This window comes from Orbicella franksi, chromosome 3 (genome assembly GCF_964199315.1).
Source record: "Orbicella franksi chromosome 3, jaOrbFran1.1, whole genome shotgun sequence".
Classification (NCBI taxonomy): domain Eukaryota; kingdom Metazoa; phylum Cnidaria; class Anthozoa; order Scleractinia; family Merulinidae; genus Orbicella; species Orbicella franksi.
The window spans coordinates 17,205,764-17,231,387 of NC_138147.1; the positions used below are offsets into that span (position 1 = coordinate 17,205,764).

A 25,624-nucleotide genomic window follows, 5' to 3' on the forward strand; every position below is an offset into this window, starting at 1 on the left:
AATTTAGTGGATTTTTACCCATGATTCAGAAAATAAGAACCTGTTTGAAATTTTAGGCTAAACAGGTTCTTGCACAGCGGGGTCTAACTCGCAAATTTTGGCCTAGCAGATTCTTAAAATCTAGGTTCTTACTCGTGGGTTTTTACTGTACTCAATAAATAATAGCTGAATAGAACTTTGATAGAACGAACTGTCTTGCCAATGAACACAACACAGTGACTCGCTCAGGGTTCAAGACCTCTTTATCTTTACGCTTAAATATGTAATTTATATGATTGTCTCAAGCCAACGTTACTCTGGCAAAGCATGGCCATCACACATACGTACAGATTTTGAATGAATGAGAAAATAAACGTGGGATACGTGAAACTTGCGTGAGACCTATATGTGCCAAAAATTAGCACGTGTGGTCTCACCGCGCACCCAGTGTGACCCAGTCCCCTCCCCGTATAATTTGAGGCCAGCAAATCTCAACAGCTCCGGACGGATTTGAACTTTGTTACCCCTGTTGAGTGGGTTTAGCATTGCCGTTCTGAGCGAAGAAACTTATTCTTGACAGAATTTGTACTGGTTCACACTCCCTATAAAAAACGATCCAAAATTCCTGTTGACTTGCTGCTCTGACTCGGGTAATGTGAAGTTTTTGTCTGCAAATGTACTTCCTGTGTGATGGTTTACTCCGGAAATCCCGACAGCTTTTAATCTAGACAATTTTGAGTCTTTCAACACATACTAAAATACCACACTGAAAACCAATAGCATTTCAAATCGTAAACGAATTTGAGCTTATGGTATGTAAACAGCAGAAATCTTGGCACTTTTCAGTGTATACTCGTGATCTCGTGATCTCAGTATCACGTAACGAGCTGAAGCAGAATTCCAGATTGTTCAAATCACCGACCGAAATGGCCGCCGTTCAAAAGCAGACATTGCCTTCGTTTTCTTCCATCATTTCTGTTTTGTCTATTGTCTTTTACTGCGTTGGGTTTATAAGAGTAGAACTGGAGATGAACGAGCAGAAGAACAGAATAAACACTCTTGAAAACGTTGCAGAGGCCAATCCGAAGTCAAACGACGCAGACATGAAAATCAAGAAAGCTCCTGGTAAGTTGATCTTGATAAAGTACGAGCCAGGAGTTACCACCATGTTTTTGTTTTATTCGTGATGGTAACTTAAAAACGACCAAATGTTATTCAAAGAGCCTGATTGCGTGTTGTCGCACTTCTCACTGCTTCCTGTTTGTTGTGGCAAACGAACCCGGAGGTTAAAAGGTGGAGTTCTTTCAAATTAATTGCTGACACTGAATTTCAGAAGAAAAGTAATCATTCGTACGAAATTGCCTTTAATCATATCAAATATGAGCTAATGACCAGGAACAAATCAGCACAACGAAACTCGCTGTCGGTTGTGAGAGATTTTCTGCATCAGCGGTTATTACACACATGTAACCTTAATTTGTCTCAAATAAAAAGTGTTAAAAGTGTAATGTAACAAAGCATCAGTCATTTTTCATGTTTAAAACAAACAGGATTAAGTACAGGCCTTGTAGGGTTGTAAAAAAGACATTCAATAGGTTTTGTTTTATTCCTAATGTTGAAAAGCAAATGGTTTTCTATTTAATGATCAGTTAATAACCTGAAAAAAGGAGAGTCTTCTTTCTCGCCATGGTAGCTATAAAAATGTAGAATTTATTTCATTCCAATACTATTTCCTTTTGTTGGTAGAAATTCAAAGACTCCATAGAAAGAGCCGTCACGTTGTATTAACTAAGAACGCGTCTGAAGCTGACAGCATAGCGGAAACGATGCTCCAAATAAACAAACTCTTATCATCCGGGAGATTGTATCTCTGTCAGTCCAAAGGTGTCACGTGTTCGTCAGGTCCTCCAGGCCCTCCCGGTCCACGTGGGACAAAAGAAGCCCGGGGACGAAGAGGACAGAAAGGAAGAACTGGACACAAAGGAGATCAAGGTATTATGGGATCGCCAGGAAGGAGCGGCAAGCAAGGCATTATGGGACCTGTGGGATTAAAGGGAGACTCTGGAACCAAAGGTCAGAAAGGAGGCACAGGACCCTCAGGCATGCCGGGAAGGAAAGGCGAGCCTGGCGAATCGATATCATCTCCCGCTGTTGTTATTTCTCCCGTGATGTTGACAGTGAACGAAGGTGGCTCAGCCTCGTTTCAGTGCTCAGCAAGCGGTAATCCTGTGCCTGCAGTAGCGTGGAGTAAACTGGACAGTCAGTCAGAAATCATTCAGTCAGCGGTTTCAGGAGAAAAGTTGTAGTTGAAGCACGTGACTGGAAGTGACACAGGCTTGTATCAGTGTTCAGCAACAAACATCCTGGGGGATTCACGGAAAGTGGCGCGGTTGACAGTAAATGGTAAGCTTCTGGTGATAGCAATAATTACAAAATGAATTATTTCCTGCCAAAGGGAGTGCCGGGCTTTCCAACTGTGAATGGTTTATTTTTCTTATGAGTGGTTCTACATTTCGTTTTTTTGGAAAATCAGTCGATGTTTAAGTCCAAATATGAGACTAAATGCTTTTCATTTGATTGCAGTGCATCCTCGTGTTACTCTACATCCGGGACCTTACCACGTCATTGAAGGAAGCAACGTCACCTTACCTATCTGTCACGTGACCGGATACCCAGCTCCTGTGGTCACCTGGAGGAAGTTGTCTGGTCAGTTACCCCAGGGGAGGGCGCAGTATAACAACACTGCTTTACAAATCTCAAATGTCCGTAAAGTTGATTCTGACGCCTACTTCTGTTCAGCGGTCAACATTTTAGGAAATGTTGAAAGAAAAACTCTACTAGTTGTGATTTCACTTCCTGAGTTTACCGTTAAACCGCCTGGAAAGGTCTTTGTTGGTCCTGGAACCACTTTAACCTTGAACTGTGGCGCCATCGGTGATCCACGACCAGTCATCAGTTGGAAAAGACAAGGAGCAGTACTGCCCGTGGGGAGGAGTCACAGGATAAACAATGCCCTTGTCTTGAGAGATGTGACAAGAGAGGATGCTGGAAACTACATTTGCGTGGCTACAAGTGCAGGAGTGTTTGATATCGAGACAATAAGTGATGTTGAAGTTAGAAAACCGAGAGGTAAGTTATGAATATAGTGTCTCCCTTTGTCACAAAAAGAGAGTACATGTAATTCCTGATGACTTTTGTTTTCCCTTCCCCTATGCACAATATTGATGCTGTATTTTGGAGGCGAAAGCACGAAAGAAGTGTAGGGAGAAGTATGAGTCGATGGGCCGATAGGACAGTGTTCTCATCGCTTCCTTGAATGCTTTATAACAGAACAAAGTACGGTCAAGCCATATTTATTTGTTTAATAATAAAGCTTTAAATCTCTTGCGAAATCGGCGTAAAACGAGGTTTTACTCCCAGGTTGAGCCTGCATTTTGGCTTTATGGATCGCGCACGACTGCATTAACTAAGTGTTTTGCTACGTCTTATTAGAAAGCGTCTGAATTCCTTCAATAAAACACACACCACTTTAGGTCTTCCTGCTTATTTTGTGCTTTAACTTTACTTTTTTATTCGACAACATTTCTGATTTATCATTTGCGAGAGAATCAAATTCTGTAACGAATTAAAGCGCACGGCTTTAAAACGGCTGATGATAGTGCAAGTATTCGTCATGATTTGTAAGCTTCATGCTTTGAAATTTTGTAAAGCACACAAGTTTGGTCGACAATGGTTCATATTTTGGCGAGACACAGTTGAGCCAGAATACCCACAAAGAGGTCAAACGAGCCTGATGTGTATGTTTACCGTTCCCAAACTCGACCAAAAATCCGGCCACATCAGGTCAGTGATTTGATAGCTTACATCTTATTTTTCTCAGATTGTTCAGATCTGTTAAAATCAGGCCATACTCAGAGTGGAGTGTACTCTATCAACCCAGACGGTACAGGACACTTCAGTGTCTACTGTGACATGCGCACTGACGGTGGAGGCTGGACCGTGTTTCAACGAAGGCAGGATGGCTCGGTAGACTTTTTTCGGGGATGGGACGACTACAAAGCAGGCTTTGGTCAGCTGACTGCTGAGTTCTGGTTAGGAAACGACAAGATCCACAGGCTGACGGCCTCGAGACCCAGCTCGCTACGAGTGGAGCTAGAGGACTGGAACGGAGGTAAAGCGTATGCCAAATATGGCAAGTTCAACATTGGTGACGAGCAGGCGCAGTATCGACTTGAAGTGGGTTCATATGCAGGTACAGCGGGAGATTCTTTAAAAGAGCGTGGAAATTACTCGGCGTTTAGCACAAAGGACAGAGATAATGACGAAGCCGATAGTTTCGACTGTGCTGCTTCCAATATAGGCGCCTGGTGGTACAAGAATTGCCACTATTCCAATCTAAACGGAAAATACTTGGGAGAAGGAAAGATTGACAGCCGATCAACTTTGTGGTTCGGCTTCAGACGTTGGCGCTCACTCAAATTTACTGAAATGAAACTGAGGCCGACATCGTAGAAATAATAATACCAGTTACACCTTAACTTTGAAAAACAATTTTCTCATAAAATTGTTCCTTAATCTAAAATAAACTCTCTCCGTGCTCTTTTGCTCCAAACCCCTCGATCTCCCCATCCCCTCTCTTCCTCCAACTTTACGCTCGCTTTGTTTCTACATTTTTTGTGTCCAACTGGAAAGAAAATGAAAACAGTCCGCGTAACCAAGTAACCATTGAGAATTTTTCGATTTCTTTTTCTTTTTGATGATGGACTTCCGGTATTTGAACCCGTTGATAACTATACACTGTTAAATATTAACGTTATTTTCGCTTCAAGTGTATGATAATTTTCTGCGAAACTAGAATTTAGCACTCAGTTCTTCGTGAAATATGAGTTTTGTTTTCATTTATCATTTTTCAAGAGAACAAATCTGGGAGTCGAGCCATTTTTGTCCCCAAACCACTGAAGTTTGATCTACCGTATTTCTTTGTCACGACAGAATCTAGCGGTAAAACTAGCGGTAGGGTGACAATGCACATTTGAAACAAAAAGGCTCTCAAAAGCCTGCAAGAAACTTGGACAAGATCACGAAAATGGGCCAAACACAGCAATAATTCCCGGGGGGGGGGGGGGGACTCCCATGTAAAAAAGACGTGGGTGCTCGGAAAGTTAAAACGAACCTCTAAGAGGTACCAAGATCCTGTTTTGTGGGCGTGACTTGAATTTTTTTTCACCCCATATCATGAGAGGTACCAATTCTAAAACATTTCAAAACGTGAGTAAAGATTTCGAACCTTTGAAATAAGAAACAATTTACTTCGAGGTGAATGAAAGCTTTAGCTTTGCCCCTGATTGAATATCTACCTATTACCTATCTTTGCTTGTTTTTAAGAAACCTGCAAAACAGGATTGTACGCGGTATATAAGTGTATAATAATTGTACTTGTAGATCGTTTTCATTGTCACGCAATGAAAAATAAATCGAAAACCATCCAGTGGAAAAAGCTAAGAAATTGTGATGCTATAGAAGATAACTAAATAACACGCTTCTCTAAGTTTTAGGCCTGTACGTTTCCCCAAGTTTCAGAATTTTGTCGAAATGTTCCGCAGAAATTTACAGAGCCCAGTCTGAAAACGCTATGTTGGTGTACATCCGTGGTACAGCAATATGGCGGTCGGAAAATAGAGTAAACATCTGGAACTTACTTTGGCTATCTAGGCGACTAATTATCAGTACTGAACAAAGAAGCATTTAAATAAGTACTTTTCCTAAAGCTCTAACTTCTAAAAAGGCTCAAAATCGTGAAATAAGTATATATTTTACAACAAACCGGCTCGATCGTAGCCTTGTGTCACGCACCTCCATAACCCTGAAATTCAAAATGCTTTGGTTTCCAAACGAAGCACGTTATTGAGCTGTAAAATTGTAAACAGATATAAATATACCGGCTCTTATGCTTGATGAGGATAAAACCTTTGGTGGCTCTAGTTTTGGATTTTAGAAAGTGAGGACGTCACGTGAAAACGCTCTATAGTAATTGAGTATATTTGTTTGATAAAGTTTTAATAACTCCTTAGTTATATTTACATTTCTTTTCCTTTATCTGTGATCATGAATAAGCAGCAACCAACTTAAAGCTCTGCTACTTTGGCTGCTGCACACTCATTTAACAAACTCCTATATTTTTTGGGATATATCCTACGTTTGTTTTCTTCTGTTTTGTGTACTTTTTCCCTTTGTAATCAAAATAGTGTGAATAAAGATTTGATTTGATTTGGTGGTGGGATGTTCTAATTGCAAACGTGTTGGACTGCGGATCCAGCGAGGGGATGGGGGTGGGGGTACGGGGTCAGGGTGACTTTGTTGGGCAACACACTTCACTCTTGCAGAACCTTCAAATGTCACATGTGGAGTTACCTGACAAAATATTGGAAGCTAACCACAATGTATTGAGCATCCCTTCCAGGGAGGAGTAGCAACACGCCTCGTTGCTTCATAATTCAAATATTTCAGTTGAACACCCTCCTCTTTATTCGCCGCAGTAATGACCTTAAAATTCAACTGAGTCATTGTCATCTCTAGGTTTTAACAGAGTTATTGGAATATCCAGTCGATAAATATCGGGTAAGTTTACTTTTTTTTGTTATGAACACTTTTCAGTGGTATGCTGTGACGCATTCGTCGGCTTTGTTGATGTTTATGCCTTGTGACTGTGTATGCTTACAATGCATTGCGGTGGAAGTCCTCAGATCACCCGAGACTTGCCAGTAGCATCCATCAGCGGGTTGTCTGATCTGCCTCGAAAGTTTTGGGAGTGTGCAGAACTTTTCGGTAATTTCGGAAATATGCCACGGAGTTGTTCGGAACCGTTTGGATGACTTTCGTAAAATTTTCGTGAATTATGAAGTCGATCGATCTTCCTAAAAATATCCAGTCACTTGGTTGGAGCGTGATAGTTCAGATGTATGTCAAAACTGCAGAAATTTATGTTATGTCAAACTGATCCGAGACTATGAATCTCGGTTTGTTTGGTAAAGTGTGAGTGCTGTATGTTTATATTTGATTAATTTCAGCTTGAGCTTCAAGAGGCAATGAGAAGTCGCAACCCAGATCTGTGTCGAAGATTACGCAAGGTTATTGGTTTTCGTTTGAGTTTCCCTTGTTCTTGTGATTTTCCTGTAACATTTTTTCCTTGTAGTGCCCCTAAAGTAGGGAAACAAAGTCATGCATGTAGCATGTTTGAGGATTCTTTTCTTGAAGGAGGAAAGCACATGACACAGTCACTAAAACATGAAAACTCTTCATGGATGAAATCAACAAGTCAAAATTAAAACTACGATATAAACAAGAGGTCATCTTAGATCAAACTTTAGCAGTACATAAAAACATTACACAAGACTGGTAACATGCAATTACCTACGGATGGTCATTTTCCTCTTCCGATATTGTTTTGAGGCTGAATAGTTGGGAGAACAGTATTTTGCTAATGTAGCTCTCATCTTAATTTCGTCTGTTTACAGAAAACGGTACAATTTGAAAGAAACCTTGCTTCGACCTCTGGGTTGATGGATTTACAATTCTCTCCCGACACGCCAAGACCACGTGTCCTTCGCCTGACTCAGCCAACTTCCAGGGACGTTTCCGAAATGATTCGTCGCGTCAATGCGTGGTTTTAGTGTCAACATAGAGTTTAATTCGACAATCGTAAACGGGGAAAGAATGTGTAGTCTATAACAATGTTACAAACTTGTTAAAATACAGAATGAGAGTCAACTTGCTGTTGTGTGTTGCTATTTACACCACACCTAAGGACGTGTTACCTCGCCAGGCCCAAAACATGTGTTATCTGGTCACATACCTGTCTGGATACACACAAATCCAATTACGTATGCGTGTTACCTGGACAACGCCCACATCAATTTAAAACACAAAACCATCTCATCTTTTTTTCAGAGAAAACTGTCCATTTTGCTGTTACGAAGAGAAACACTTGTATTTCTGTCTACCTCAAAACAATTGAACAAAATTGTGAAAAGATTGTGTATTTTGTTTCTTGTTGAAGCGATCAGTTTCTGAAATCTGTGCTGCAACGACTAGACTTGAAGCAATGCTTCTTTTGGTAGTCCGTCGTAGACTACAAGCAGTCCCTCTTTCGCTTAGTCTGTCGAGCAAGACGCAAAAGAAAACCACGAGAAAAAATGGCCGCGCGAGATCCTGGGGGCGAGAAGCTTCTCTCCTCTCGGATCTCGGGCGGCCATTTTTTCTCGCGGCTTTCTTTCGTGTCTCACTTGACGGACTAAGCTAAAGAGGGACTACTCGTAGTCTAAGTCCGTCGAGTATGACTTTATTTTTCCCGCGCTCGAGCACGCCCCCGAGGCTGACCGCTCTGCGTGACGCGTGTATCTGAAACATGCGTGATAAGTTTATGTGCCAAAAATCAGCACGTGTGGGAGCGCCACAGTCCTCTCACTTTTTATCACTCCCGACCAACAATTTTCAATAATAAGAGCAAGAGGATAAAGTGGACTGTTTTAACACGGTGTTTCGGAAAGTCGCAACCCTGGAAACGAAATCAAAATAATGACTTCTTACATGTATAGCATGTTCAAATTTCAAAAGCATCTAATTTTAGAATGCGCCAGGACGGATTTGAACTTTGTTCTCCTGGTGAATGGGTTTAGAATTGACGTCTTGTGCGAAGAAAATCATTCTACATGGAATTTGTACTAGTTCACAATCGCCATTGAAAAACGATGCAAAATTCCTATTCACTTGCTGCTCTGACTCGGGTAATGTGAAGGTTTAGTCTATAAATGTACTTCTTCTGTGATGTTGTACTCAGGAAATGCTTACAGCTCAGTTTAAAGGGGCTAGGTCACGCTATTTTAGGTAATTTTGTTTAATTTTGTTTATTATGAGCACTAAACGTCAAATTGGCGGAGCAAAATTCTTTCATTTGCAAAATCACGGCCACATAGCAAATGAGAATGATTTTCCAGCTGTGTAATTGACATTTTGATATGAACTGATATAAATTTGAAAAAAGGTGGGCCGACGTTTTTCATACCTACCCAAATGCTATCCATTTTAATTCTCTCCAGTTTTGTCCGTCCATGTCCCTTGGCTTTCCTGTGTTTTGTTTGAGATCTATAGTTTTGAGCCGTTTTTGTAATATTTTAGTTAATTCTATGACCATTTGATAAGTGCTGAAATTGCCTAAAATTGCGTGACCTTGCCCCTTTAATCTAGAAAATTCTGATTCTTTCACCACATACTAAAATGTCACACTAAAAACCAATAGATGGTTTTCACTGTCACGCAACGAAAAAATCGAAAACTAATCAGTGGATAAAGTCGAGAAATTTTAATATTATAGGAGACAGGTAAAGGAGACACTTCTCCAATTTTTGAGTCTTTGCGTTTTCCCAAACTTCAGATATTCGTCGAAATGTTTTGCGCAAATTTATAGAGCCCAGTATGGAGCCGCCATGTTGGTGGAGCTCTGTGCTCCACCAACATGGCGGTCGGAAAATAGTGCAAACATCTGGAACTTACTTTGGCTATCTAGGTGACTGATTACCTGAACTGAACCAACAAACATTTACACAAGCACTTTTCCTAACACTTTAACTCCTAAAAAGGCTACAATTCACTAGATAAGTGTATATTTCTCCACAAACGCGATCGGAATGGTATGTCACCCACCGACATAACTCTGAACTTCAAACGGCACTGGTTTTTAAATCAAGCACACTATTGAGCTGAAAAGTTGTAAACAGATTTAGGTTTAGATCCCCTTATGCCTTTTGAGGATAAAAATTTTCGTGGCTCTTTAGTTTTGGATTTTGGAATTTGATGACGTCACGTGAAAACGATCTATAGCATGTCAAATCGTATACGAATTTGAGCTTCATGTAAACAGTAGAAATCTTGGCACATAACAGTGTATACTCGTGATCTCAGTATCGCGTAACGAGCTGAAGCAGAATTCCAGATTGTTCAAATCACCGACCAAAATGGCCGCCGTTCAAAAGCAGACATTGCCTTCGTTTTCTTCCATCATTTCTGTTTGGTCTATTGTGTTTTACTGCGTTGGGTTTATAAGAATAGAACTTGAGATGAACGAGCAGAAGAACAGAATAAACGCTCTTGAAAACGTTGCAGAGGCCAATCCGAAGTCAAACGATGCAGACATGAAAATCAAGAATGCTCTTGGTAAGTTGGTCTTAAGTAAGTACGAACTAGGAGTTACCATTACGTTTTTGCGACCACAACTTGGTCTTGATAGAAATTAAATTTATCAGCGACTAAACGTTCTTTAAAGAGTACCGAACAAATATAGCCTGATTGCGTGTTGTCGCACTTCTCACTGCTTCCTGTGTGCTGTGGCAAACAAACCCGGAGGTTAGCAGGTCGAGTTCTCTCACATCAAGTGCAGACAATCTCAGAAGAAAAGCAATCATTCGCACAAAATTGCCTTTAATCGTATCAAATACGACTTAATGTTGTATCCGTTGGACAGATTTTCTGCATCAGGCTTCGTTACATGCATGTAAACTTAATTAGTCTCTAACATCAGTTTTCGCAGTCGTCTCAGTAGTTTAAAACAAACAGGATTATTTACCAGCTTTGCAGGTGACGGTTTTAAAAAACGCATTCAAGAGGCTTTTGTTTCACTTTTAACGTTGAATAGCAAATGGTTCTTTATGGTTTGGAATTGTTTGCTCCCATGCTTTGGTAACTGTAGGGTTTATTTTGGTTACTGAAGTACTATTTTTATTTGTTGCTAGAAATTCAAAACCTCCATAGAAACAGACGTCAGGTTGTATCAACTACGAACACGACGGAAGCGAAAGACACTGCGGAAACCACCATCAAAATCAGCAAGCATCTTTTATCACAATGGAGAGCACATCTGTGTCAATCTAAGAGTGTCACGTGCTCATCAGGTCCGCCAGGCCCTTCCGGTCCACCTGGGACAAAAGGAGCCCGGGGACGAAGAGGACAAAAAGGAAGAAATGGAAATAAAGGAGATCAAGGCATTATGGGATCGCCAGGAAAGAGCGGTAAGCAAGGCATCATGGGACCTGGGGGGTTAAAGGGAGAGCCTGGAAACAAAGGTGAGAAAGGAGATGTAGGTCCTGCAGGCATGCCGGGAAGGAAAGGCGAGCCTGGCGAATCGATATCAACTCCTGCTGTTGTTGTTTCTCCTGTGACGTTGACAGTGAACGAAGGTGGATCAGCCTCGTTTCAGTGTTCAGCAAGCGGTAATCCTGAGCCTTCAGTAGTGTGGACTAAACTGAACAATCAGTCAGAAATAATTCAGTCAGCGGTTTCAGGAGGAAAGTTGCAGTTAAAGCACGTGACCGGAAGTGACGCAGGCTTGTATCAGTGTTTAGCAACAAACATCCTGGGGGATTCACGGAAAGTGGCGGGATTGACAGTAAATGGTAAGCTTATGATAATGAAAATGTTATAAAATGAATTATTTCCTGTCAAAGGGGGTGCCAGCCCTTCCAACTGTGAGTGGTTTATATTTCGTTTTTTGGAAAATCAGTTGATGTTCAAGTCCAAAAATGAGGCTTAATTTTTTTCACTTGAATGCAGTACATCCTCGTGTTTCTCTACATCCGGGACCTTATCACGTCATTGAAGGAAGTAACGTCACTTTACCTACCTGTCACGTCACCGGATACCCGGCTCCTGTGGTCACCTGGAGGAAGTCATCTGGTCAGTTACCCCAGGGGAGGACAAAGTATAACAACACTGCTTTACAAATCTCATATGTCCGTAAAGTTGATTCTGATGCCTACTTCTGTTCAGCGGTCAACCTTTTAGGAAACGTTGAAAGAAAAACTCTACTAGTTGTGATTTCACTTCCTCGGTTCACTGTTAAACCGCCTGGAAAGGTTTTTGCTATTACTGGCGACACTTTAACCTTGAACTGCAGCGCCATCGGTGATCCACCACCAGTCATTACTTGGAAAAGACAAGGAGCAGTACTGCCTGTGAGAAGGAGTCACAAGACAGCTGATGCGTTTGTCTTGAGAGATCTGAAAGAAGAAGATGCTGGAAACTACATTTGTGTGGCTACAAGTGCAGGAGTGTTCCATATCGAGACAATAAGTGATGTTGAAGTTAGAAAACCGCGAGGTAAGTTATGAATATAGTGTCCCATTTGTCACAAAGAGAGAGCAAGGCTGACTCAAATTCCTGCTGTCTGGGTGTGGCTACAACTGCAGGAATGTTTGATAGCGAAACAATAAGCTATATTGAAGTTAGAAAAGTGAGAGGTAGGTTTTGAATAGAGTGACACCCTTTGTCACAAAGAGAGAGTAAGTCTGCACTTAAATTCCTGCGGTCGGACATGTCTTTCTTTTTCCCTATGCACAAGCGATGTCGTATTTTGGAGACGAGAGAAGTGTAGTGAGAAACATGAGTCGATAGGTCGATAGGATAGTGCTCTCATCACTTCCTTGAAAGCTTTATAACAGAAGAAAGAATTCCTAGAATAGAAACACACACCAATTGAGATCTTCTTGCTAATTTTGTGTCAGAACTGTACGTTTTAATCGACAAAATTGATCTTTTGTTGTGCTTAAAAAGCAAGATCTGTAACAATTTAAAGCTGCACGCGGAAAAACGCTGGATGATAAAGTAAGCAATCGTCGTAACTTGAAAGCTACGTGCTTTGTATCCTCATAAGTTTGATAGACCATAGTCCATATTTAGGCGAGCCAGAATACTCAAGACGAGATCAAACGAGCCTGGTATTTATACCTACCTATTTATAGGTATTTATGGTTATTTCGGGTATTTTGGCTAGACTACATCTCGCCGAAATAAGAACCATGGCTCGACCAAACTCGCCTGATATGCCGCCGAAGCCTACAAACGGTACAGTTGGGTATTCACCGAGCCCAAATTCAGCCAAAAATCCGGCCATACCAGGTAAGTGACTTGGTGTGGCAGGATATCAAAACAGAAGACACCGCTTACGATTGACTAATTGCAAATTTGAGTATGTTAATTAGATTATTGAATAATTAGTATAGCTAATCATACGGTTTTGAGTTCAATTTGGAATTAATTTGCACGAGTGAGCTTTTTTAAAAACTCATAAGTGCTAATTAATTCCAAATTGAATGAGAAAAACCGTATGATTACTTATTAATAATATAAACATGAAAAAAAATTCGCGTGGAGGAAATGCCGGAAGATCTTTCTTGAAGCCATTTTTTTTCATTCAAGAAAACTTTTTTCAAAGTTTCTGCACTAAATTTTCGTCATCATTTGACGTGATATCATTGGCTTAGAAAATTTCCTATATTCTTTCAGCCAATCATAATCCAAAATTACGATGTGTAATTTGCACTGGTGTTACACTTTTTGCACTGATGTTACACGTTTTTGCACTGGTGTTACACTTGAGCTGCACTGCTCTCAGCCAATCAGAATCGAGTAATTTTTTCATGTATATTATTAATAATATAATACTACGTTTTTGAAAGTGTCATGTCAATTGGCAGTTTCCCGTTGAGTGAGGACACTTAAAAAAACAATAATCTAAAATTACAAATCTAAATTTACTTCTCCCGTTTCTGAGGGCTAAAAATCAATATAGATATGACATTTCTCTAGTGCCAATGACACATTTTTGATTCTGTTTATTTCCAAACCAGCCTCACGAACTTTAATCCACAATAGAAAGCTAACAGTAAGAACTTATGGTTATTATGAGACCTTAATTTCGTAACAATTTTGTTTGTAACAATTTTTTAAGACAAGATTGCTTCAACTAATCTTTAGGGAACTCTCCACAAAACTTATAATTTGCAAGATAACTGAAAAAGTTTAATAGTGACTTACTACATTCTTTTTTGTCAGATTGTTCAGATCTGCTAAAATCAGGCCATACTCAGAGTGGAGCGTACTCTATCAACCCAGACGGTACAGGACACTTCAGTGTCTACTGTGACATGCGCACTGACGGTGGAGGCTGGACCGTGTTTCAGCGAAGACAGGATGGCTCGGTAGACTTCTATCGGGGATGGGACGACTACAAAGCAGGCTTTGGTCAGCTGACTGCTGAGTTCTGGTTAGGAAACGACAGGATCCACAGGTTGACGGCCTCTAGACCCAGCTCGCTACGAGTGGAGCTAGAGGACTGGAACGGAGGTAAAGCGTATGCCAAATATGGCAAGTTCAAGATTGGCGATGAGCAGGCGCAGTATCGACTTGATGTGGGTTCATATTCAGGGACAGCGGGAGATTCGTTAGCATGGCATAATAACATGGCGTTTAGTACAAAGGACAGAGATAATGACAGATGGAGCGGTAACAACTGTGCTGTATCACGTACTGGCGCCTGGTGGTACAACTCGTGCACCTACTCCAATCTAAACGGAAAATACTTGGGAGACACAACTAGTCCCCAGAGTGTCAGTTGGTGGTACTGGAAGAACGCGCATGTCTCACTCAAATTTACTGAAATGAAACTGAGGCCGTCATCGTAAAAATAATACCAGTATATTACACCTGAGCTTTTACAATTAATTTTGTTATGTTATACAATTGTACTTTAGTCCAAAGTAAATTTTTTCTGCTGTTTTTCATCAGTGCTCGGTGTCTCCCCTTCCCCGTCACCTTCCTCCAACTTTACGCTTGCTTTAATTCTACATTTTTTGTGTCCGGTTACAAAGAAAATGAAAACAGTCCGCGTAGACAAGTAACCAATGAGAATTTCTCGATTTCCTTTTGATGTTGGAAATTGTTGACAACTATACTCCGTTAAATATTAACATTAGTTTGGCTTCAAATGCATTGTAATTTCCCGCGAAAGTAGAATTGAAAACTTAATACTTTGTGAAATATGATTTTGTACTCTTTTATCATTTTCAAAGAGACCGACTCTGGGAGCCTTTTTCGTCCTCAAACCCCTGAATCCTTTGTTTTACAGTATTTCGTTGTCACGGCAGGACCCAGTGGTGCATGAAGCTGGGCTGTTGTGGCAAGGCACAGGTGACTTTTAGTAAGTTTAGTTCATGTTGTATGAAACATTTCAAAGTAAAAGGCTTCCAAAAGCGTGTAAGAAACTTGGAGAAGATCACGAAAATGGGCCAAAGACAGCAGTAAGCGCTTTTCTGTCCGGCAACTGAAAGGCAATAAAGGAAAGCCAGTAGAGATCATTAGTATCACCTTCAACGAACGGCAAATGGAACAACTGTAGAAGAAGAGCTAAAGAAGAACCAACCTTAATAGATTAATCGTTGCATTTTTCCTTCAGTACAAAAAAAAGCGAGAAGCGAGTACCAAGCTAATAGATTCGATATCGTCCACTGTACTAGACTCCTGACATGGCAATCAAATAGAAATTAATAAATTATCGAACAAGAAAGAGAAACGTTCCAGAAAGTTGTATCATATCAGTCTCTCTAACGCGTGCAGATAAGACAAGCAGGTAAAACTGTTTAGTAAGTAGTAGAATAGTAATAATAGTTTCTGTCAAAACAATTTCCCTTGGCTCTTTTTTTTTCGTTAAACGTGAAATGGCCATCTCATTTTTGAGAAGTGTGAATTTTCCATTTTCTTCTTTGTGAAAGATGATATTGACTTCCCCTTCACCAACCTCTTTCTAAAAAAAATGATTTTTTTTATTTAAAAAAGGTGCTTACGTCATTTCAAAACTATAATTCAAATTTCGCGCCACTAAAGTAAGAAGCAATTTACTTTTAAGTGAATGTAAGATTTAGCTTTGCCTCTGATTGAATATCTACCTATTACCTACCTTTGGTTGTTTATAAGAAACCTGTAACAAAGGATTGTACACTGTATAACGTACAATTTTCTTTTAGTTTTTGTAACTTCTTTTTATCCTATGTATTAGTTCAGTGTAAATTATATTTACCTTTTCTTTGCCTTTCCTTTATCTGTGAGTAAGAGGCAGCCAACTTGAAAGCTCTGCCGCTTTGGCTGCTGCACACGTATTTAAAACTCATATATCTCTTTGTGTTATAACGTAGATTTGTTTTCTACTGCTTTCTGTATTTTATTTTTTTATGTAATCAAAAGAGTGTGAATAAAGATTTGACTTGATTTGATTTGATTTGATTTGATTTGATTTGATTTGATTTGATTTGATTTGATTTGATTTGGTGATGGGATGTTCTAATTGCAGGCGTGTTGGACTGCGGATCGAGCTGGGGAGGTGGTGTGTTCTTGGGCAGGACACTTTCCTCTTACAGAACCTTCAAATGGCACATGTTGAGTTACCTGACAAAATATTGGAAGCAAACCACAATGTACTGAGCATCCCTGCCAGGGAGAAGTAGCAATAGGCCTCTCACTTCATAATTCAAATATTTCAGTTGAGCGGATGGATGGATGAGTTATGTCGTAGCTTTATTAGAACCCTCTTGATCTTTATTCATGGTTTGCAACCAATCCCGAGAAATTCTAACGACAAAGACGTGATGGTCATATTGGATGACACAAATAAAAGAAGTTAGTTAGAAATCTTTTGTTAATTTCATCCAATATGGCGCCGATGACCTCTCGTGAAAACCAAGAATTTATTGTAGTAATGACGTAAAACGCAGGTGAGTCATTATCATCTGTAGGTTTTAACAGAGTTGTTGGAATATCCATTCGAAAAATCTGGGGTAAGTATAACTTAAGAAAAACAGCCGTACGATAATTTGTTGTTGCTAAAATGTTTCAGTGGTATGCTTTGATGTATTCATCGGCTTTGTTGATGTTGATGCCTTGTGAATGTGTATGCTTACAACGCATTACGTTCCTAGTCGTCAAACACCCGAGACTTGCCAATAGCATCCATCAGCAGGTTGTCTGATCTGCCTCGGAAATTTCGGAGATTTGCGGAACTTTTCGACAATATTCGGAAATGCCACGAAGTTGATCGGAATTGTTTGTATGACTTTCGTAAAATTTTTGGGAAATATGCAGTCGATCTTCCTAAAATTTGCCAGTCTCTAGGTTTGAATGTGATATTTCAGATCTATATAAAAAGTGCAGAAATTTATATTATTTCAAATTGATCCGAGGCTGGGTTTGTTTGGTAAAGTGTGAGTACCGTATGTTTATATTTGATTAATTTCAGCTTGAGATTCAAGAGGCAATGAGAAATCGCAACCCAGATCTGTGTCGAAGATTACGCAAGGTTATTGGTTTTCGTCTGAGTTTCCCTTGTTCTTGTGATTCTCCTATGACAATTTTTACTTGTAACGTCCCTGAAGTAGGGAAACAAATTCATGCATGTAGCATGTTCGGGGATTATTTTCGTGGAGAAGGAAAGCACATGACACAGTCACTAAAACATGAACACTCTCCATGAATGAAATCAGCAAGTTTAACTTATCTCAGATCAAACTTTAGCAATACATAAAAACAGGTGTAGGTTGTTAATGATTTACGGCACTGAACATTCAAAGCAAAAGCTGTTCTGGAAGGGGAACTTAAAACCTCCAATTACCTACGGATGGTCATTTCCCTATTCCGACATTGTTTTGAGGCTAAATAGCTGGGAGAAGAGGATTTTGCTAATTTAGCTCTCATCTTAATTTGGTCTGTTTTCAGAAAACGGAGCAATTTGAAAGAAACCTTGCTTCGACCTCTGGGTTGATGGATTTACAGTTCTCTCTCGACACGCCAAGACCACTTGTTCTTCGCCTGACTCAGCCAACTTCCAGGGACGTTTCCGAAATGATTCGTCGCGTCAATGCATCGTTTTAGTGACAATATAGAGTTTAATTCGACAATCGTACAGGGGGAAAGAATGTGTAGTCTATAACAGTGCTATAAACTTGTTAAAACACAGAATGAGAGTCATCTGCTATGGTGTGTCGCGATTTACCACACCTAAGCACGTGTTACCACGCCAGGCCCAAAAGATGTGTTACCTGGTCACATACCTGTCTGGACACACACAAATCCAATTACGTATGCTTGTTACCTGAACAACGCCCAGATCAAGTCAAAACACAAAACCATCTTATCTGACCATTTTGATGTTACGAGGAGAAGCACTTGCATTTCTTTCTACTTCAAAACACTTGCAAAAATCTTGAAAGAATGTGTATTTTGTCAAAGGCGATTAGTTTCTGAACTCTCTGCTGCAACGACAAGACTTGAAACAATCCCTCTTTTTACAGTCCGTCGAGTATGACTTTATTTTCCCCTCTCGCACTTCCCCGATCTTGTAGGGTTGAGCGCTCTGCGTGACGCTTTAGTCTGGTTATAATAATGGGTGATAAGTCAATATGCGAAAAAATGAGCGCGTGTGGGAGCCACCCGGGCCCCCCACATGTTATCACTCCCGACCGACAATTTTCAAGGAGATCAAGTGGACTGTTTTAACTCTGTGTTTCGGAAAGTTGCAACCCTGGAAACGAAATAAAAAATAATGACTTCTTACATGTTTAGCATGTTCAAATTTCAAAAAGCAACTAATTTTAGAATGCGCCAGGACGGATATGAACTTTGTTCTCCTGGTGAGTGGGTTTAGGATTGACTCCTTGCGCGAAGAAACTCATTCTACGTGGAATTTGGACTGGTTCACAATCGCCATTAAAAACTGACGATCCAAAATTCCTGTTGACTTGCTGCTTAAACTCGGGTAATGTGAAGTTTTTGTCTGTAAATGTACTTCCTATGTCTTGGTGTACTCCGGAAATGCTGACAGCGCAGCTTAATCTAGAAAATTCTGAGTCTTTCAGCACATACTAAAATGTCACACTGAAAACCAATAGCATTTCAAATCGTAAACGAATTTGAGCTTATGGTATGTAAACAGCAGAAATCTTGGCACATTACAGCGTAGATTCTTCACCTCGTCATCTGGTGATCTCAATATCACCTAACCAGAATTATCCAAAATTCTAGTTTACGTGCTGCTTAAAATCGGGTAATGTGAAGTTTTTGTCTGTAAATGTACTTCCTATGTCTTGGTGTACTCCGGAAATGCTGACAGCTCAGCTTAATCTAGAAAATTCTGAATCTTTCAGCACATACTAAAATGTCACACTGAAAACCAATAACATTTCAAATCGTAAACGAATTTGAGCTTATGGTATGTAAACAGCAGAAATCTTGGCACATTACAGCGTAGATTCGTCATCTCGTCATCTTGTGATCTCGATATCACCTAACCAGATAGAGCAGAATTACAGATTGTTCAAATCACCGACCGAAATGGCCGCCGTTCAAAAGCAGACATTGCCTTCGTTTTCTTCCATCATTTCTGCTTTGTCTATTGTGTTTTACTGCGCTGGGTTTATAAGGGTAGAACTGGAGATGAACGAGCAGAAGAACAGAATAAACACTCTTGAAAACGTTGCAGAGGCCAAGCCGAAGTCAAACGACGCGGACATGAAAATCAAGAATGCTCCTGGTAAGTTGGTCTTAAGTAAGTACGAGCTAGGAGTTACCATTATGCTTTTGCAACCACAACTTGGTCTTGATAGAAATTGAATTTATAAGCGACTAAACGTTCTTTAAAGAGTACCGAACAAATAGCCTGATTGCGTGTTGTCGCACTTCTCACTGCTTCCTGCGTGCTGTGGCAAACAAACCCTGACGTTAGCAGGTCGAGTTCTCTCAAATCAAGTGCAGACAGAAGAAAAGCAATCATTCGCACAAAATTGCCTTTAATCGTATCAAATACGACTTAATGTTGTGTCGGTTGGGACAGATTTTCTGCCTCAGGGTTCGTTACATGCATGTAAACTTAATAGTCTCTAACATCAGTTTTCGCAGTCGTGTCAGTAGTTTAAAACAAACAGGATTATTTACCGGCTTTGCAGATGACGGTTGTAAAAAAACGCATTCAAGGGGTTTTTGTTTCACTTCTACCGTTGAATAGCAAATGGTTCGTATGGTTTGGAATAGTTTGCTCCCACGCTTTGGTAACTTTAGGGTTTATTTTATTCATGAAGTACTATTTTTATTTGTTGCTAGAAATTCAAAACCTCCATAGAAACAGACGTCAAGCTGTATCAACTAAGAACACGACGGAAGCGAAAGACACTGTGGAAACCACCATCAAAATCAGCAAGCATCTTTTATCACAATGGAGAGCACATCTGTGTCAATCTAAGAGTGTCATGTGCTCATCAGGTCCCCCAGGCCCTCCCGGTCCACCTGGGACAAAAGGAGCCCGGGGACGAAGAGGACAGAAAGGAAGAAATGGAAATAAAGGAGATCGAGGCATTATGGGATCACCAGGAAAGAGCGGCAAACAAGGCATTATCGGACCTGGGGGGTTAAAGGGAGAGCCTGGAACCAAAGGTGAGAAAGGAGATGTAGGGCCTGCAGGCATGCCGGGAACTAAAGGCGAGCCCGGTGAATCGATATCATCTCCTACTGTTGTTGTTTCTCCTGTGACGTTGACAGTGAACGAAGGTGGATCAGCCTCGTTTCTGTGTTCGGCCAGCGGTAATCCTGAGCCTGCAGTAGCGTGGAGTAAACTGGACAATCAGTCAGAAATCATTCAGTCAGCGGTTTCAAGAGGAAAGCTGCAATTAAAGCACGTGACCGGAAGTGATGCAGGATTGTATCAGTGTTCAGCAACAAACATCCTGGGGAATTCACGGGAAGTAGTGCAATTAACAGTAAACGGTAAGCTTGTGCTGATAATAATACAAATTGAATTGTTATAAGGTTGGAATTTAGTTGAGTTTAATGCGCGCTCATATTTTGATTTATGGTCAAGTGGCAATGGCTAAATCTAAATTTTGGCCTCGGCGGGGAACAATTCTGCAATTGTTGGCCCGCTTTCCCATGAACCAGAGGCTACTTTGACTTCTTCTTTCCTTGTTACTTTACACTTCACTCCAGCTATATAACAAAAGACTCAATTACTGGTCCATTGGGAAACAATCAGTCTCTCGAAACTAGTAATTAAGTGTATATTTTGTCAAAGCGAGTTTCAAAACTTCTAACTATGAATGGTTTATTTTCTTAGAAAATCAGTTGATATTTAAGTCCAAAACTGAGACTAAATGTTTTTTTCTTGATTGCAGTTCATCCTCGTGCTTCTTTGCATCCGGGACCTTCTTACGTCATCGAAGGGAGTAGCGTCACTTTACCGGCCTGTCACGTGACCGGATACCCGGCTCCTGTGGTCACCTGGAGGAAGTTGTCTGGTCAGTTACCCCAGGGGAGGGTGCAGTATAACAACACTGCTTTACAAATCTCACATGTCCGTAAAGTTGATTCTGACGCCTACTTCTGTTCAGCAGTCAACCTTTTAGGAAATGTTGAGAGGAAAACTCTACTAGTTGTGGTTTCCCTTCCTGTGTTTACCGTTAAACCCCCTGGAAAGGTTTCTGTTGGTACTGGCACCTCTTTGACGTTAAACTGCAGTGCCATCGGTGATCCACGTCCAGTCATCAGTTGGAAAAGACAAGGAGCAGCACTTCCCGTGGGGAGAAGCCACAGGACAAACGATGCGCTTGTGTTAAGAGATTTGAAAAAAGAGGATGCCGGGATATATGTGTGCGTGGCAACAAGTGCAGGAGTGTTTGATATCGAGGCCATTAGTGATGTTGAAGTTATAGCAAGAGGGAAAGGTAAGTTATAAATTGTGTGGTTCTATTTGTCATAAAGAAAGAGTTGGAGTGCGCTAAATCCCTTCGTCTGCCCGTTGGTTTTGAAGGAGATATTTCTCGTCTTTTGAAAGTTGCTTGGTGAATGGTGTTCAGGACCTGGCTCTCGAAATACGCATGCATGCAGATTAAATCACTGGCAGGACAACTTCTGGGCTACGCTGATGTAAGCTGGCAAATGGTCAGCCTTCCATTAGATCAGAGTCTTAACAAGTTTACGTTTTATATGCAATGTTTGTTTGATTATTTATTGTATTCCTAACCTGCGATCATATTTGTCCAGTTGGGAAAACGATCACTACTTAACGAGTACTTCGAAAACAATTTGCCAAAACGGGTTCATGTTTCCGAAACCCTGCTTTATTCGGTAAAAGAGAACGCGAGGCGAAGAAAGGGAGAGTTCATCTCGTAATCAGTATGTTTACTCAAGGCAAAGGGAGGTCTTGATCCCGTGGGAGAGGATTTCTTCTTACATGGCACTGGAGGCATTACTCGTCATACCTTTTAAGGGTGGAAATTCGTTTTTTAGTACGGCTTAGGGTTTTTCGATTTAAATTTCGCAGTCGTTTTCAATATTTTTAATATGATATCTTTGAGGACACGTTTTCCAAGTGAGGCATAAAAATAAACGGGAAATAATGGTCAAGGAATAATTTCTATCTGTGATGTTGCAATTAGCCGGCTAGTGTCATGCGTCACTTACCAATATGAGTGTGGAATTGGTTCCTCTTAAGAGTTAAATGAATTGAACCGAGTTCCATCAAATAGATCTTTTTTTCACAATTTCCGACGATCATTTTCGTCGCTTTTGAATGTGGAAGGCCTGATTGCAACTAACATCACCGCGCTAAACGTTCGCACAAACGAAAAACAATAATAACTCCTCACATCGTTAGCTTGGGCCGCCTGTGTGTCATGTAGACAGCGATATTTAACGAGTTTATGATATTACTAGACCCAGAACTGAGAAGAAGAACTAAAAACTGAACGATTGCAATTTCTCGGATACTAAGGTTATGTCTTTAATTCAGGTCATTTTCTAACCCGCCCAATGAGCTTTGACTTTTAGATTATAATTGGTTTGCCTACAGTATGCGTAAAGAAGGTGATTTCAAGCGTGATGGAATTTCCTATATAACATTTCAGCTGCAATATCACTGGGATTATTTCAAATAAAAATTAAATTCACTGCCTGCTTTTCATTTTGTCAGATTGTTCAGATCTGGTAAAATCAGGCCATACTCAGAGTGGAGTGTACTCTATCAACCCAGACGGCACAGGACACTTCAGTGTCTATTGTGACATGCACACTGACGGTGGAGGCTGGACCGTGTTTCAAAAAAAGACAGGATGGCTCGGTAGACTTCTATCGGGGATGGGACGACTACAAAGCAGGCTTTGGTCAGCTGTCTGCTGAGTTCTGGTTAGGAAACGACAAGATCCACAGGCTGACGGCGTCTAGACCCAGCTCGCTACGAGTGGAGCTAGAGGACTGGAACGGAGGTAAGACATATGCCAAATATGCCAAGTTCAAGATTGGTGATGAGCAGGCGCAGTATCGACTTGAAGTGGGTTCATATTCAGGGACAGCGGGAGATTCGTTAGCATGGCATAATAACATGGCGTTTAGTGTGAAGGACAGAGATAATGACAGACGGAGCGGTAAAAACTGTGCTGTACAATATACTGGCGCCTGGTGGTACAACAACTGCCACTACTCCAATCTAAACGGAAAATACCTGGGAGACACAAGTAGTTCCCGGGGTGTCAATTGGTACTACTGGAAGAATGAGTATGTCTCACTCAAATTTAGTGAAATGAAACTGAGGCCGTCGTCGTAAAAATAATACAAGTATATTACACCTGAGCTTTTACAATTAATTTTGTTATGTTATACAATTGTACTTTAGTCCAAAGTAAATTTTCTCTGCTGTTTTTCATCAACCCTCGGTCTCTCCCCTTCCCTCTCATCTTCCTCCAAGTTTACGCTTGCTTTGTTTCTAAAATTTTTGTGTCCGGCTACAGAGTAAATGAAAACAGTATGCGTAGCCAAGTAACCAGTGAGAATTTCTCGGTTTCCTTTTGATGATGGACTTCGGTATTGGAAATTGTTGACAACTATACTTCGCTAAATATTAACGTTAGTTTGGCTTTAAGTGCATGATAATTTCCCGCGAAAGTAGAACTGAAAACCCAATACTTCGTGAAATATGATTTTGCTCTCTTTTATCATTTTCAAAGAGACCGACTCTGGGAGCCTTTTTCTTCCCCAAGCTCCTGAATCCTTTATTTTACCGTATTTCTCTGTCACGGCAGGGCCCAGCGGTGAAGCTGGGCTGTTGTGGCAAGGCACAGGTGACTTTTGGTAAGTTTAGTTTATGTTGCATGAAACACTTCAAGCTAAAGGCTTCCAAAAGCCTGTAAGAAACTTGGAGAAGATCAAGAAAATGGGCCAAACACAGCAATAAGTTGCGTTACTGTACGGCAAAAAAGTAACAAAGGAAAGCCAACAAGAAGAATAAGTATCACCTTCAACGGTAAACGTCCGCTTGCTGTTGACTCTCTGTTTGCTTTTCCTCGAATTCTCTCAATAAATTCATGAGAAAACTTAAAACAAAAGCACTTTCACGGAGAAAGTGTAAACAAAGAACTAAACATAATGAGAGCAAACCTTGATAGATTCATCGATCGATCGATTGATTGATTGACCTCCCCTTTGCCATCCTCTTCCTAAGAACTCCAAGAAAGTTGGTTACGTTATTTGAAAACTACATTTAAAATTTCCAACGACTGAAATGAGAGACAATTTATCAGTGAGTGAATGAAAGCTTTAGCTTTGCCCCTGGAAACCATTAGAGAAATCAAGAGATTATTATCTCTTGCTATTACCCATCTTTGGTTGTTTATACTAAGAAATTGTAAAAAAGGATTGTGCACTGTATATAATCTATAATAGTAAATGAGTATGGTTTGTTTTCATAGTTTTTATAACTCCTCTCTTTCCTATGTAATAGTTCATTGTAAATTATGCTTACTTTTTCTGTGAATAAGAGACAGCCAACTGGAAAGCTCTGTTACTTTGGTTGCTGCGCACGGATTTAAAACTCATATGCCTTTCTGATATAACCTACATTTGCTTTCTACTTTTTCTGTACTTGTTTTGCTATGTAATCAAAATAGTGTGAATAAAGATTTGATTTGATTTGGTTTTGGGATGTTCTAATTGCAAGCGTGTTGGACTGCGGATCGAGCGGGGAGGGTGGAGCTACAAGTTCTGGTCAGCGACATTGTGTTGTGTTCTTGGGTAAGGCACTTTACTCTCACAATGCCTTTAAAGGATACTTGTTGAGTTACTTGGCAAAGTATTGGAAGCTAACCAGCAATGCACTGAGCATCTCTTCCAGGGAGGAGCACAACACTCCTTGTCGCTTCATATTTCAAACATTTCAGTTGAGCGCCGCCCTAGCTCTTCATTTTTTGAAGTAATGACGCAAAATTCAACTGAGTCATTGTCATCTCTAGTAGGCCTTTCCCGATTATGCTAGTAAAACTCGCATTTTATGCCCCTAGAAATTCCGTTTTGGGCCAAAAAAAATGCTCAAATTATGCTCGATTCTCAAAATAATGCTACTTTGGTTCCAGAAAATGCTTTGTTTTATTTCAAGCAAAACGTAGAAACTTAGGCATCATGTGTGTGTATCAGCAACTGAAAAATGTGAAAAGTGTTTAATTGTTTGTTTATAAAACTTCTGATACAGCCAAAACTTGTCTAATGATAAACAGTTAATTAATGTTCGAAGTCCTTAACGCTTGTTGTACTGTGACAGACGCCATCTTGTTTGTACAAGCGCGTGAACGGCTGAAAGTTAACCGCTGACCAGTTGCACTCAGTTTATAGCGGAGCTCCGGCGGCCCGAAGGGCCGCCAAGCGGAGCCCCATACTCATATGGGAAAGAAAAGGAAACCCATGAGTTGATTTTCTCATGGTTATCATGGCTAGCGGTATTGCTCGTGGGCGCGTACACACG

At 40.5% G+C, this 25,624-nt stretch overlaps 1 protein-coding gene and 2 pseudogenes across 3 annotated transcripts in view; all 3 read left to right on the plus strand.

Annotated features, from left to right (window-relative positions):
• The window catches only part of LOC145481559 (recQ-mediated genome instability protein 1-like), a 36,463-nt gene that overhangs the window by 7,619 nt on the left and 3,220 nt on the right, over nt 1-25,624 (plus strand). The window lies entirely within an intron of this gene.
• Nucleotides 774-25,264, plus strand: LOC145480433 (uncharacterized; annotated as a pseudogene). The gene is made up of 10 exons (XR_014048514.1): nt 774-1,104; nt 1,726-2,382; nt 2,563-3,108; nt 3,860-4,487; nt 7,735-7,859; nt 9,882-10,188; nt 10,764-11,423; nt 11,581-12,126; nt 13,861-14,600; nt 23,465-25,264. The product of XR_014048514.1 is annotated as an uncharacterized LOC145480433 (transcript).
• On the plus strand, nt 19,155-23,466 carry LOC145481558 (uncharacterized; annotated as a pseudogene). The gene is made up of 4 exons (XR_014048658.1): nt 19,155-19,381; nt 19,948-20,607; nt 21,012-21,560; nt 22,808-23,466. The product of XR_014048658.1 is annotated as an uncharacterized LOC145481558 (transcript).